Raw genomic sequence first — 15177 nt, 5'->3', positions numbered from 1 at the left:
ACGCGTGCGGATTGGTCGCTGGCCACGGTGCCGTCTGGTTTACCGCTGCGCTCCAGCTGCCGTCGCGCCTGCTTCCGCTACTGGCTACCTCTTCCATTTTAAATAATCGGGTCATGTCAACTCGGCAACCTGTGCGGGTTGGGTTTGGGTTGAGATAGCTGACCCGTTTACAAAAATAGGTCGGGTTCGGGTTGACCTGTTTTGAACCGGGTCAACTCGGGTTTGACCCGAACCTGACCCGTCGACCTGAATTGACACCCCTAATTCGCTGTGATAGAGAAATATAAAATTTAGTGTCTTATCCTTGCATACAAATAAAAGAGATCAGAGTTTTTATGCGAAAACCCCTAAAAAGGAGAAAAAATTATGGGGCCTTGCCCAGTTTAAATGAATCCACTACTGTTTGCAGTTGATTACAAATGAGGCCCTTCATTGGGGGGAAGCTCGATGTAGTAAATATATATCATATATAATGCATTACATGGTGGGAGTTGGAAGAATCAGTGCTGACATGTTCGTTTAGCTGGCAAGACCATAATAGGTGAATGATATAGAATGAAATGACTGTAGTTGACGGGAGATGGAGGTCATAAATATCATAATCGGGCGACAGTGGTTGGAAGGATCGCAGTAGTAGAGTGAAGGTGGTTGAAAAATGACTGTAGTCGGGCGACGGTGGTCAGAAGGACTGTAGCCGGTAGGCGATGGAGGTCGGAAAAACCATAGTCATCGGGTGACGGAGGTCAAAAAGATCATAGTCGGCTGACGAAGAAGGTTGGAAAGATCATAGTTGGTGAGTAATGTAGGTCAGAAAGAACGTAGTTGACAATGGTGGTTGAAAGGGACATAGTGTAATATCAAAATATGCTCCAGGATCGTCATGGATATATTATGCAAATGTTTGAGCAAAATTAGAAATATGTATATGCACAGAACATGATATTAAATCTAATATCATATGAGACTTATATACATGATATACTTTAAATGGACTTGCTCATAGACTTATTTATTGAATCATTATATGCATACTCGATTATCAACAGAAGCAAACCCATCATTTTGTATATTTTCTTATAATGAATCAAATCAAGTTTCTCAAGGACAAATTAATCACTTCAGTTTGCCCATCGATTTGTATGTGGAAGACAATTTTTTTTTTTAATTTTGTACCCATTATGTGCCATTGAATTTTTGAAAAGATATGGTATAAAATTATAAATATCATGATCTTAAATAATACTCTTTGACAGACCATGTAATTTAACTACATAAAAAAATTTAAAATAAGTTATGTGAGAAGAATTAACATTTTAAGATAAGGGGTAAACAAAAACATTTAGGTAAACTAGACTTCTACTACCAAAATAGAATTATGCTTATTTGTAGTTTTAGGAAATCTTAGAGTAAAATCCATGCTGATATCCTCCTAGAGTAATTACATATAGGAAATGGGGTGTATAAGCCAGCATACTAAGTGCATTGCTTAGCTTAGCATAAGTCCTACAACTAATGATAATTCTAGCGACACTATCAAAGTGACTAGCTAAACTATTTTCATATAATTCCCAAATTAGAATATCTCTAAGTGAGGTCTTTGAGATACATAAATGCACTCCTCTTAAAGCTAACAATCATTTATAGTTTTGGTTGGGTCTTCAAAGAGATTGTTATAAATGGTACTAAAATCAAGGCACTCAAGATATGACTATGATAATTGATCAAATCCAACAAGAGAAACATATAAAATAATTTAAAATGTTATGAAATGACTACGGCAACTATTTTATTCTCTTTTAAGAACGACTTATTAATTTAACACCTATTTAAATCTTTTGTTAATATTAATGAGATAATAGTAAAATATGGATCAAACGTGGAGCAAAGAGGTGAAATATATACCCTACTTGCTTCTACATAATATATTGAATTTGTTTTTAACTCACATTTGATTAGTTCTATAATAGGGTATACAAATAAATTATCTAAAATTATATAAAAGAATGATTATGATATCATAAATGGCATAAATTTATCTAAATTTTCTAAGAAATGGCTTTAAAACATGGGAGATGATATTTTAATTAAAGAAGTTTTATTATTTGTATGTAAATAATATATTTGCCTTGAATATGATTGAGATATTTATAATGCATGGGAAGTTGAGGTGGCATGCTTAATGAATAACAATTTTATTTCTTTTTTATTTTGTGCCAAAATATTTGTGGTTATAGAGTAAGAGAGTTAACCATCTTAGTATTGCACGAAAATATAACACACAAACGTATAAGAGAAGATCACAAAAGATAAATTTTTTACGTGAAAAACCCATAATAGAAAAAAATTAATGGTGCCAAGCCTAGTTGAAATGATTCATTCCATTAGTGTTTATCATCAATTGTAAATGATGTCCTTTCTTATTATTGGAGAAAATGTTGACAAAATATATTATATATATAATAATATAACATATTTCATGGTGGAAGTTGGAGAAGCCCTATGGCATGAGAGCTAGTTTCAAGTGATTATTTGTTATTTATTTTAGTCATTCTCTTTGGAGGAGGGGGGAATAGGGAATAAGAAGTCCAACATAAATCTTGGCACTAATTATAGGAGCTAAAGTTGATATCTATGATGTTCGTCGATCTTATGATGATGGTTGCGTTGATGTTATTAGTGACAACAGGTGATGAAGGTAATTAGCATTGATGTAGTTAGGCAATAATGGTTAATGGATCATAATCGAGCGATGGTCATGAAAGGACCATAGTTTTGTGATGGTGATTAGAGATTTGTAGTGAAGTGATGGTGGTTGAGGGTTCACAGGCTGAAGATAATGATTTGAATATTTAGGCAATGGTGGTTGGATGACCACAGGCGAGTGACATTGGTTAAAGTGCTATGTTTAGTCAATAATACATAGGACTAAATTTGGAGATAGTGGATGAAGGCTTGACAACTACGATCAATCGATGGTCTTAAGATAAGTCAAGTGGTGGTCCAACGACGATGGTCTAATAATGGCGCTCAAGTCTAGCTGTAAGATTATTTAAGTATCTTAACTCTCTTTACTCTCTAGCCAAGGTCTAAGCCTAAGCTTTCTCCCTTCATGTAGAGAGTAGGGGCCTATTTATAAATTTGAGAGTGACATACCTGTTAAATATAGCTAAAATTAAAAACACTCCATTGGATTGACCCATATAAATTTTACTAATTATAGACTATTATTTTAACATTTAGATGCCTTAATGTTGTCAACATTAAATGATTTTAGGCTCATTGAATTCAACTCATTGAGATGCTCAATTACTATAAGCATGCAAAATTTGAAGATCATTTGGTCCTCGAATTATCATCCTAAAATTTCCAATTATACTTCAAATGGTTGATTTAGGCTCACTTGGACTCAGATCAAATCACTTTTAGTGCTGATTGGTGGTCGAAACATTTGGTTTAACTATGTACTTACTGGAATTGAAGTTTAGATGTTCCTATATTTAATTACGAAAGTTTTCAATCCAAATATACTTTGAGATTCATGCATGATCAAGTCGCTTTTTGTTGAAGTATCAAAATATTTATGGTGGTAGAGTGAGTGAGTTTAGCATCTTAACATTGCATGAAGATTCAACACACACACATATAATAAATAAGTTATAAGAGACATATGAGTTTATATATATATAAATCTCATGAAATAAAAAAAAAATAATGGGCCTAATCTAATTGAAATGAATTTATTAATGTTTGTCATCAATTATATATGATGCTATTTTTTTATGATAGGGGAAGGTATTGATAAAATATAATAGACATACAATATTTAGAATGTATTTTGTGGTAAAAGTTAAAAGAGCTTTATGATAGGAGCTATTTTTTTAGAGATCATTTGTTGTTTATTTTTCTCATTCTCCATTGATAAGTGTAGAGTAGAAACTAATAAGTTCAACATAAACCTTAGTGTTAACATTGAGAGTGGCATGCCCCATAAACATAGCTTAGGTAGAGCTTTGAGATTCTTTAAACCTCAGAGCCTTTTTAAGTCTCCAGCTAAGATCCAAGCCCTGAAGTTATTCCCTTTATTGAGAGTGGCATATTCCATAAACATAGCCAAAATTTAGAACACTTTATCAAATGGCTTGTTATGATTCCATTGATTATGTGCCATTTTTTTGCATTTAGATACTTTAATAATGTTAGAATAATATGATTTTGGGTTATTGATTCATCTCTTGAGATACTCAATTTGACTATAAGCATGCAAGATTTGGAGTTCAATTTATTCTCCAATTAATGTCCTAATGATTTCACTTATATTTTAAGTGCTTCATTTGGACCATTTGGACTTGAATCATATCACTTCTGGTGCTGATGGCTTCATCTCGTTGAGACTTTTGGTTTAATTATAAAATTGTTGATATTAAAGTTTGAATGATTTTTTAGTATGATTTTGAATGTTTTTAATATAAATGTGCATCTAGATTTATGCCAAACAAGTTGATTTTTGATGATGTATCAATTACAAAGTTGAGTTATTTTACTTCATGATTGATATGCAATTTCAAAAAACTCAATAATAGATTTAATGAGATAAATATTACGCTGTTTCAATGTGTGGCACGTTTGAATCCATATGATTCATTTTTAGCTTTTGATAAAGAACAATAATTATGTTTGACCAAAGTTTGTCCATCATATTTTTCAAATATAGATCTTATTATATTAGATAGTCACTATGAGAAATTTATTATTGACATAAAATCTAGGATTGTATTTGTTAAGTTTATGGCGATTAGACTTATTTTATAAATATTAGAGGAGACCAAAAAGAATGATATATTTATGCTTTGGTGTATTTGTTAAGCTTACTTTGATGCTAACATTATTACAATAATAGTTAAGTGGACATTCTATGTAATAAATATTATGAAGTGTCAACTGTATATGAGACACTTAGATGAATAATTGTTCGATTAAATATGTTGAATAATATATTTAAAAAAAATTAAATTTTGCTTCCATTTAAAAAAAAAATTTAACTTTTCCCCAAATATTTTTCCCATGGCGCTTTATAATAGTAAAATTCCATTACATTAAACTTTAAACAAATTATATTTGCTGCATCCCGGAATATTCGCGGTAGGGGTGTCAATTGTTGACCCGACCCCGAAAAATCTGGGTTCGGGTTAACCTGTTTGTGAAACGGGTTGGATTCGGGTTCAATAAACTGACCCGTTTCAAAAATTAGGTCGGGTTCAGGTTGACCCAGGAACCCGAAAATGACCCGGAAATGGTCTTTGCCAGGCTGCATGCGTCGATTGCACGGCTGGTTCGGGTCCGGGTTGAGATAGCCAACCCATTTACAAAAATGGGTCAGGTTCGGGTTGACCTTTTTAGAACCGGGTCAACTCGGGTTCAACTTGAACCAGACCCGTCGACCCGAATTGACACCCCTAATTTGCGATGATAGAGAAATATAAAATTTAGCGTCTTAGCCATGCATACAAACAAAACATATCAGAGTTTTTATGCAAAAACCCCTAAAAAGAAGAAAAAAACCATGGGCCCTTGCCAACTTTAAATGAATCCACTACTATTTGCAGTTGATTACAAATGAGGCCCTTCATTGGGGGAAAGCTCAATGTAGTAAATATATATCATATATAATGCATTACATGGTGGGAGTTAGAAGAATAAGTGCTGACATGTTTGTTTGGTTGGCAAGATCATAATATGTGAATGACATAGCATGAAAGGATTGTAGTTGGTGGACGATGGAGGTCATAAAGATCATAATCAGGCAACAGTGGTTGGAAGGATCGTAGTAGTCGAATGAAGGAGGTTGAAAAATGATCGTAGTCGGGCGACGGTGGTCAGAAGGATCATAGTCTGCAGACGATGGAGGTCGGAAAGACCATAGTCAACGGGCGACGGAGGTCAAAAAGATCATAATCGGGTGACGAAGAAGGTTGGAAAGACCATAGTTGGTGAGTAACGTAGGTTAGAAAGAACTTAGTTGACAATGGTGGTTGAAAGGGCCATAGTCGGACGACGACGTAGGTCAAAAAGATCGCAATCTAATGGCAGTGATCAGAAGGACCGTAGTAGGAGGGAGATGTACGGTGGTTAGAAAGATCGTTGTCTGACAATGGAGGTTGTAAGGACCGTAGTCAGTGATGTTGGTCTAAGAGGCTATAGTTGGTGATGATCGATGGCTGGGCAGGAGTCCAGCAAAGTCAGGCGACAATTGGTGGTCAGGTGAAAATCAGGCGAAGGTCAGTGGCAGGGCATACATTTGGCAATAGTTGCTAGCCGAGCAGAAGTCCGATGAAAGTTAGTGATTGGGAGGAAGTCCGGCGAAAGTCTGGTGACAGTTAGTGGCCGGGCGGAGTCCAATGATAGTTGGTGGCCGGGCCGAAGTCCGATGATAGTCGGTGGTTGGTAGGAAGTCTGACGACAGTAGGTAGTCAGATGGTGGTCAAGGAGGAACTTGGTGGTAAGAGAAATCTCATTTTTATCTTCCTATCCTCTCTTCTTCCCCTCCTCCCTCTTTCTCACTCCCTCAATCAAAAAATGAGGGGTCTATTTATAGTTTCTGATAGTGGAATGACCAGTAAATATGAAGAATATCAAGGGCATGTTTGGAGTGGTTAGAATGGACAACCGATATTGATTCCCTTGAACATACACTGTTATCGAGCATTTGAGTGCCTTTATGATGTCATAATTCGGTGTTCTTAGGCTCTTTGTATTCTTCTCGTTGAGCTGCTCGATTCGGCTATAAGCATGCTATAGTTGGAATTTATCTGGTTGTCCAATTTATGCTTTGTAGCTTCAGAACGCGCTTTGGGTACTCGATTTGGTCACATTTGGACTTAGATTGGATTGAATTTGGTGTCGTCGAACATTTACTTCGACTATAAGTTTGTTGAAATCAGAGTTTTGATGGTTCTGAATTGAATCTTACAAATTTCTAATGCGAATTTACCTCGAGATTCGTGATCGATCAATTTTTTTAATGATATATTAGTACTTAAGGACCAATATCTTTCTAATTTTAAACTATGGTTCCACATTAAATTCTGCCAATATAAAAGAGTATTTTTGGATAAGAATGGCGTTTAGGTGTGTAAATGAGTCGAGTCGAGCTTGAGTCATACTTAACTCGAGCTTGGCTCGTTAACCAAAACATTGGCTCGAACTCGAGCTTCATCCCGACTATAGCTCAAATGGCCTACTCGAGCATGGCACGTCGGCTAAATCGTTGGCTCAAACTCAAGCTCCAACTTGACTCGAGCTCAAATGGCCTGCTCGAACACAAGTCGTGGTGAAGGATGTGAGCTCGCTAGGCATAAGGCTGACATTCCATTCCGCTTCTGATTTTGATTTCAGCTTCCGTGTTCGAGCTTTCGCTTCGGCACCCGCACTTCCCCTTACGCTTCCGCTCATGCACTTCCACTTTTGTACCTTCGCTTTCGCTTTCATGTCTGCTATCCGCCTTCCATGCTTGCGATCCTGTCTTTTTCCTTCCGTGCCTTTGTGGTTTTGTCTTCTGCACTCAAGCTGCTTGACAAGTCAACAAGTCGAGCAACCACTCAATCGAAATTAAGCTGGATTGCTCGATGAGCTAGTAAATCTGCTCGAGCTCGTCCTCGAAACTCGTTAAGCTCGGCTCATGATCTCATCATCGAGTCGAGCTCAAACAAGCTCGCGAGTTGGCTTGACTCGTTTGCACCCCTAGTTTAAAGGTACTATTTTGACTTATCAAGTGTCATCATACAAAGAAAATACTTTACATTATTTAAACTATTAGAACTGTGTCATTATTTACCTAAGAGTTATTAATAGTTAATAATCCAAATTAATAAATTGGATTAGCTTAATCTTTACTAACTTTAATGAAAAGCTTCAAATTTTAAACAAAGTGTATTAGACGTTATTAATTACAAACATATTAATTTCAGAATCATGATCGACACAATAAAGTTGACCATCTATTTAATATTTATTTGTAGCTAGCTATGATGTCATTTTCCATGGTAATCTAAATTAATAGTTTTTATAATAATTATTATTATGTCATGCACATGAAATTTTAGATTTACTTTCGAAATTTAATAATTTTAAAATGGATTATTATTAAATATTTAATATTTATTCTCATTTGTTATAGGCTTAATTCTTAGACGTGTCAATAATGACCCGGTATAAATAATATTAATTTTAAAATAAATTTAATAATTATTAAACTTATCTTTATGTGATTGATATGAAAATATTATGATATAATTTTTTTTCATAAATATTAATCTCAAAATAATAAAAAAAAAGCTCATTTGGTAACGCCAAAATGCTTGACACGTATATTTTATGTGGCATTTTATAAATAAAAATAGTGTACGTGTGCAGGGCTCTGTAATCTAATGATAGGTAGTTGTTGACTCTTACAGCAATTAATAATTTAATATATTAAAAAAATAACATTATCGTATCCTTTAACAGTATTCTAGCTTAATCAATATAAATATTATTTTCTATATTTTAATGGTATTTCTTTCTTAGTAATATTTTTATTTGCGCAAATAAAAATAGCGTACGTGTGCATGGCTAAATAGTTTTTTTTTTGTTTGCATGGCTAAATAGTTCATTTGACAAAGTTTGGATTTTAGGGTTCTTATGAGCTTTTTAGATTTTTATTTTGCGGGTAATTTATGATAAATAATTGTTCATTAGGATTTAGGAGCCGAGTATTTTTAAGGAAATATTATAGTCCTTCATCGTCATTTTCAATCAGTCTGACAATTGATCTACAAGTATTCTCGAAATTATTTTCATCAGCTCCACCATCGAACAATCGCCAACAACAACTTTAGTCTGCTAGGCAGATCCGACTAGAACCCGACCCGAAAATTTCTAGTTAGACCCGTCCCGATTTTTAAAACGGTTTAGAAAAATGGGTTGGGTTTGGGTTGACCCAGCAACCCAGAATTGACCCGAAAATCACGCGTGTCTCGCATCAGCTCTCACGTCGTTTCATCATGTCGCCTTGTCTAGTCAAGTCCATTGGTCAGCTCGTCCACGTGAAGCCAGACCGTCCGCATTCGTGTGTCGTCAACCCCTGCAGACCGTCTGCCTCCTCGTGTCAATTTCCCTATGCAGTCCGTCCTCCGTCGTTTGCCCAGCAGATCGTTTCTGTGCCATGCACCATCAACATGTCGCCCTCAGCCCTTTGCCATCCGTCGTTTGCGTGCCCCATTTGCTTGTTTTGTGTTCCCTCTGCCGTCCACGTGCAGTCTACTAGCCGCCCTATACCGTTGCCGACCTGGGTTGGCGAGTTGTGTCTGGTTGACCCGAATCCGAAGCGGGTCGGGTCTAGGTCGAAAAAATGACCCATTTGCAAAAACAGGTCGGGTCAACTTCTGTCAGGTCAGTTCTGAGTTTGACCCAAACCCGACCCGTCACCTTATTTTGACAGCCCTAATTTCAACAATTCACAATTTAAATGTAATTTTCTCCTTATAAATTTTAATAAGTATAATTAGATAATGCACCTCTTATAAATTTATAAATTGATCATGTTGTTTCTACATATTTTGAAATTTTTAACTTTTAGGTCATAAAAAATTTTTAGACCTGCGATCGTCACCCAGAGTTCTTATTTGTGCTTCTAACCCTACCCTTCTAGCATTTTTTTGGAGAACTAACCTAATCATGAAGCCGTCAAGGTGGGTTAATAGGTCAAATTTGAGCTCAACCTAAAATTGAACCGAGCAGAATCCAATCAACTCGAACATAACTCGTTTAATAAATGAGTTTTAAGGTGAATTCAAATCCGACCCGCTAGCAGCCCAAATGACCTGAACATGACCTAATAACACAATATAATTAATTTTTTTCTTATAACATATGAACATTAGAATTGAAATTAATTGATAAAAAATAAAAAGATTATACAAACAAACAAAAGAATTCAAGAAAAAAAAGCTATTAAATATATCAATTTCAAGTCCAAAATAGATTGATGAGTCAACATAAGCCTGGCTCAATTTACAAACAAGCTAGAATTTCATACCCGAAAATAACTTATTTATTAAACAAGTCAATTTGAACCCAATTTTTTTCAAATTAGATTGATAGGTCCGATCATTTATTGGCACGAATACCAAATCATCTTCCATAGAAGGTAAAATTATTCAGTGCAGATACAGACACCGTTCAAAGGCAAATCAGAACGCGCCACATCACTTTTTTTTGTTGTGTACCGCGGCTGTGTACTGTTGTGTACCAGGTGACGTGATACGTTCTAATTTATCTTCGGACGATCCGGTGTCCAAACATAATAATTTATCCCACAGAAGGCCGCTCCAAACAAGCCAACTTTAGAGGAAAAAAAAAAGAAAGGAGGAAGATTCTTCAATCATCTTTATCCTCAAAAAGATGGTGAGAGAAAATAAATCTGAGAAAATCGTTCAATTGTATCTGGCCATGGCCATGGTGGGGTCATTTTAAAGTGGAACAGGTTGGCTTTGTTCCATCTTGTTTAATTCGATATCATCGTAGAGAGAGAGAGAGAGGTAAAAGCGCCAATCTGGGAACAATTATTACGTCCTCTGACCGGATGACCAATACCTAGCAATACCGAGCAATAAGGAGTAATACCTAGCAAAATCGAGAAATACCGAGCTATCCTGGGTCCGTTCCGGGTCGGGTTGTCGAGGCGCGTGGTAAATAATGAGAACGCGTGGCACGATTCTACTGGCGGACGAACGTAGTGCTACGTCCTGTGACCAGACCAAATAAAAGTTTCCAATCTGGAGGAGAAAAGATGCAAACGGGAGGCAGTACAGGGCTGGGCCAGAGGTGTTTGATGATTTCATTATTCCTGTCTTGTACCTTAATTTTTATCAACTTATGAATGTTGAAATTATTGGAATAAAATTTTTATTACTAGGACAAAAAAAAAAACATATTTGTAGAGCAAAATTATTCTAAAATAGGAATTAGGAAGGGGGGCAATTGCATATAATATTTGAAATTTTATTATTTATAAAATTAAGACTCTCTTATATTCAAATTTTTTAAATTCTCACTCAATATTAAAATTTATTGTAAAATGTTAACTCCTAATCTTTACTATTAAACCTAAATTTAATATGATTTTATCGGATGAGAGATAAATTACATACAAATTAAAATTCTTCTAATCAAAGTGTTTGCTCTATATTTTATAATCATAGAGATAATAGCATGTGTATTTGATTTAATTTGCAAGAAAAATATTTTTATGATCATTTATTGAATTTTGATTCTTATGAGAGTTACTAAAGCTTTCTCTTAAATCACATAACATAAAAATAGCTATCTTAGATAGGCCTATCATAAATGATCAATCAAATTTGTTGGGAATAAAGTAATTAAAACACCACAACGAAAAAAAAAATAAGAAGAAAATAGAAATGAATAGAAAATAAAGGATACCATGATTTAGCATTAAAACTCTGAAATCAGAAAAAAATTACGAAGTCAGACCACACCAAAAAATCTACTATTAAAATTTGGGAGAAATTAATTTGAAGATTATTTGATATCACACAAAAAAAAAACGTATTTATATTGTAAACTTCATTTTTAGTGAATTTAAGATGATTTTTTTTGGGATTTATATACATATTATAAAATTTATATATATTTATATATATAACGCCAAATTTTTCTTAATTATTTATATAAATATATTTCATGCAAAAAAATTAGAGAGAGAAAGAGAGATATATATATAGAGAGGAGAGGGAGAATTAGAGCAATCAAAGTGGAGTGATAGAAGTAATTAGCAAGATTCTTGATTTGTGTTTGTATTTAAGCTAGTGTATGAAAGAGACTTAGATAATGGAGTCAACATCTCAAGATAAGGCAATTTATAGGATAATATATATATATATATATATATATATATATGATCAATAATACCTCCACCCAAATTATCAATTACATTCAACATTAATTGATTGTACTCTTTGATAAAGAAGAGACAAAAGACATGAAAACTACAGTTCCACTGATAAAAGTTTCTGATAAGAAATCAATGATTTGATTAGATCTCATATTCATAGCTTTTGAATATTATTTCTAGCTATGATAAGGACTCCAATATCATTTTATTTTCTAAATTAATATTTAAATTCCTAAATGCCAATAAGATAAACATTAAAGGGGAAAGCTTTATGCTAATTCATTTTTATATTTTGTGTTAAATTTTGATTCATTTGTTATTCTTTAATTATTTAATTAAGAGCAAGGAGACTATAATATCATTTTGATTGCTTGATTTATGAAATTATATTATAAAAAATGGTTAGTTTAGTTGATTTTATTATTTGAAAGGATAAAATTAAAATTTATTGTTGACTTAATTTTAACCCTGCAAATCATTTTAAAATATGTAAAATAATAATAATTTTATTTTCACATATTCATTATTTTGCAAAAATATATATTTTTATCCACAAGAAATCATGAGCCCTGAAGGAAAATTTGCGCTCAATTTTGAAGGTTTGAAAGTAAAATAAGGGCATATCATATCTAGTTGAAAGTAAATTATAATCTTAAATAAATTATAAATTTAATTCTTTTTAGTATTGTAACTCTAAATTGTGATTTATGTATGCAAGCAACTAAACGAGCTTTAAAGAGATTTCACATAAATCACAATTTAGAGATATATAATATTAAGGGTGTCAAAAATTGACACGACACGAAAATCCGACTCGACCCTGACCTGAATTTTTCGGGTTAGGGTCAGTTTTAAGAACCGGTTGGATTCGGGTCCTGATTTTTTACCCTAATTTTTCCTTCCTCATTCGACGATGTTCATTCCTCTCAGGTCAACGACGTTCGCGGTTCGACGGCGTTCCTTCCTCCTACGACGACATTCGCGGCGCGACAAGTAATCGTGGTTTCGTGTCAGGTCGGGTCAACCCGGAAATCCGACGGGTTGGTTCGGATTGAATGTTTTGACCCGTCTACAGAAAAACGGGCTAGATTCAAGACGTGTCAAACAATGACAGGTCAATATCGAGTTCGACCTGAACCTGACCCGCAACCCAATTTTGACACTCCTATTTAATAAAAATAGTTTTCTACTCTCTTTCACTCTTATTCATGTATTTTATTTTCTAGGTATAACTAGATAATTAATTAAAATTTGATAGAACCTCAATATGCATGATTAATTGAATTTAATATTTTAAATCAGTAAGCCTTAATCTTGACAATGCAATCATATTTCAAAACAAATATTAAAAATATGTATCTAATTATTATCCTATTTGATGAAGTTCAATCTTTATATGATTCTGCCCTAGATAATTTCATGCTTTATTTTTATCATGCCTTGTATCCTATTTTAATTAGGATTTTCTACATGAAGTATGTCAAACATCAAAGTAGTAACATGAGAGAGCTATGTGTAACAAAACCTCTGAGTTATTATAGAGCTTTATGTGTTATATAAATAAATATGAATTTTTAGGTGTTAAATGTATGTATCTAGATGTTCAAAATAGTATGTATGTAAGTCCACATCAAAAACTTAGTAGGCATGTGTGTTGCTTAATGTCCATGTAAATTATATGTTTAAAATGGCTGTCCATCACAAAATTCAACCTTGCTATAATAAATTCGAGGGGTGGTGACAATATCCATCTCTGTCACTTTCTTGACAATCCCCTTTACAAACATAATGTCAAGATTGGTTTTGATGGTGGGTAGCTAGCTACTGGGAGCAGCTCACATCAACGCTTTCTATCGTATCGACGAGAACATATTAATATTAAAAGTAACAACAGGAGAGAACAGAGGGTACTGAGAGATGTATTTGAACTAGTACTAAGTTTTAAGTGTTATATAAGTAAGTATGAACTTTTAAATAGCAACAACTTTCTCCTTTCCATCACTTCGACTACAACCAACAGCCAGATCATAAGGAGTGCAACAAGGAGAGAAAATGGAAAGTAACAAGAGATAGATTTGAGCTATTAGGGAATTTTAGTGTTATATAATTATATATGAACTTTTAATTAGGTGTTAAATACACAAATTTAATCATTTAAAATGGTATGCTTATAAATCCCTCAAAAAATTTGTAGGCATATATGTTGCTTAATACCTATGTAAACTATAATGGCAAGTGATTTCTATACATAATGGAAAATTTAGTTATTGTACTGGGCTATCAGCATGATGTAAACTATAATGGCAAGTGATTTCTATACTTTTTTTTTCAGAGTACAGATTATTTTATACTCAATAAAAAATATACAATTTTTAAAATTATCATGGAAAATTTTTCATAAAATATTTAAAATGTTTAGAATCTCAATCTCTATAATGTATAAAAAATTACATGATGAAATTTGTTTCAGTGTAAAGTTATCCTTATTATTTGATAACTAAAATATAAATTTAATCAGAAAATTGAAAAAAAAAAAACTTCCCATTTTAAAAAACAAAGATATGTATAATGTTATCCACATCTAGGCAACTTTTGAAATTAGGCCGACGGCTAAAAATGACCCAAAGTGATCCAAAAACCCTTCTCTATCTCTTTCTCTCTCTCTCTCTCCAAAATCACCATCCTCTCTATAATGTTATCGCCTAGCACTGGATGTTAAATCATTTTTCAAAAATTTGAGACTCAAGCACTGAAATGTTACTATTTGACACATTGGCGCTATTGCAGCATCATGACACTCAGACACCCACGCATAGACGCGCAAATAGTAACATTTTCAAGATTTTGTCAAAATTCACTCCAAATCCTTTAAACTCACTCTAGAACACATGCAATCATTTTTAAGCATTAAAATACTTACAAACACATACAAATGTGTTACGGATCTATAGTTTATGATTTTGATGATAGCAAACATTCCTTATTTCTCTACGATTGCCTTATGTGCTAACGTTTCAGGTCCACACGTTCAGACTGCAATCTGGAATCAGCTCAAGATTGGGTAGACTAGGTCTGTGTCAGTTTGTAACCTTTTTCCTTTCTTGAGTCTGTTGTATTTAGTGTGGCTATAACTTGGTAGAAATTCTCTTGCTCCCTATATGATTTCTGCTTTTGGTAACATCGTCCGGGACGATATTAATATCGGCCTGGATGATCTGTTCAAAAGC

Source organism: Dendrobium catenatum, unplaced genomic scaffold, assembly GCF_001605985.2.
Source record: "Dendrobium catenatum unplaced genomic scaffold, ASM160598v2 original_scaffold_274930, whole genome shotgun sequence".
Classification (NCBI taxonomy): Eukaryota; Viridiplantae; Streptophyta; class Magnoliopsida; order Asparagales; family Orchidaceae; genus Dendrobium; species Dendrobium catenatum.
Note: the sequence above shows the minus strand (reverse complement) of the source record.